Below are 1,446 nucleotides of genomic sequence, written 5' to 3'. Positions count from 1 at the left end.
TTCTGCAGTAGGGTGCTCCATACAAATTATCCTTATGTGGAATTTTTCAGTGTAAAATAAGGTTTCTCCAATCGATGCGCGTTTCACTTTTCATCATTTGCTAGGTCTAACTATGATGTTTTGAGTGGTCCCGCAAAAATTTTTCTTTGGACCGGGCTTCCCTGTCGCGCCCTGGTCGTGCTCTGCAGTAGGGTGCTCCATACAAATTTTCCTTATGTGGAAATTTTTCAGTGTAAAATAAGGTTTCTCCAATCGATCGCGGTTTCACTTTTCATCATTTGCTAGGTCTAACTATGATGTTTGAGTGGTCCCGCAAAAATTTTTTCTTGGACCGGGCACTTCCTCTTCCGGCCCTTCGGTGTGCTCTGCAGTAGGGTGCTCCATACAAATTTTCCTTATGTGGAATTTTTCAGTGTACAAATAAGGTTTCTCCAATCGATCGCGGGTTTCACTTTTCATCTTTGCTAGGTCTAACTATGTGTTTTGAGTGGTCCCGCAAAAATTTTTTCTTGGACCGGGCCTTCCTTCCGCCCTGTCGGTGTGCTCTGCAGTAGGGTGCTCCATACAAATTTTCCTTATGTGAATTTTTCAGTGTAAATAAGGTTTCTCCAATCGATCGCGGGTTTCACTTTTCATCATTTGCTAGGTCTAACTATGATGTTTTGAGTGGTCCCGCAAAAATTTTTCTTGGACCGGGCCTTCCTTCCGGCCCTGTCGGTGTGCTCTGCAGTAGGGTGCTCATACAAATTTTTCCTTATGTGGAATTTTTCAGTGTAAAATAAGGTTTCTCCAATCGATCGCGGGTTTCACTTTTCATCATTTGCTAGTCTAAACTATGATGTTTTGAGTGGTCCCGCAAAAATTTTTCTTGGACCGGGCCTTCCTTCCCGGCCCTGTCGTGTGCTCTGCAGTAGGGTGCTCCATACAAATTTTTCCTTATGTGGAATTTTTCAGTGTAAAATAGGTTTCTCCAATCGATCGCGGTTTCACTTTTCATCATTTGCTAGGTCTAACTATGATGTTTTGAGTGGTCCCGCAAAATTTTTTCTTGGACCGGGCCTTCCTTCCCGGCCCTGTCGGTGTGCTCTGCAGTAGGGTGCTCCATACAAATTTTCCCTTATGTGGAATTTTTCAGTGTAAAATAAGGTTCTTCTCCAATCGATCGCGGGTTTCACTTTTCATCATTTGCTAGGTCTAACTATGAGTTTTGAGTGGTCCCGCAAAAATTTTTCTTGGACGGGCCCTTCTTCCGGCCCTGTCGGTCGTGCTCTGCAGTAGGGTGCTCCATACAAATTTTCCCTTATGTGAAATTTTTTCAGTTAAAATAAGGTTTCCTCCAATCGATCGCGGGTTTCACTTTCATCATTTGCTAGGTTCAACTATGATGTTTTGAGTGGTCCCGCAAAAATTTTTTCTTGGACCGGGCCTTCCTTCCCGGCCTGTCGG

The sequence above is a fragment of the Anopheles marshallii genome (assembly GCF_943734725.1).
Source record: "Anopheles marshallii chromosome X unlocalized genomic scaffold, idAnoMarsDA_429_01 X_unloc_173, whole genome shotgun sequence".
NCBI lineage: Eukaryota > Metazoa > Arthropoda > Insecta > Diptera > Culicidae > Anopheles > Anopheles marshallii.
Note: the sequence above shows the minus strand (reverse complement) of the source record.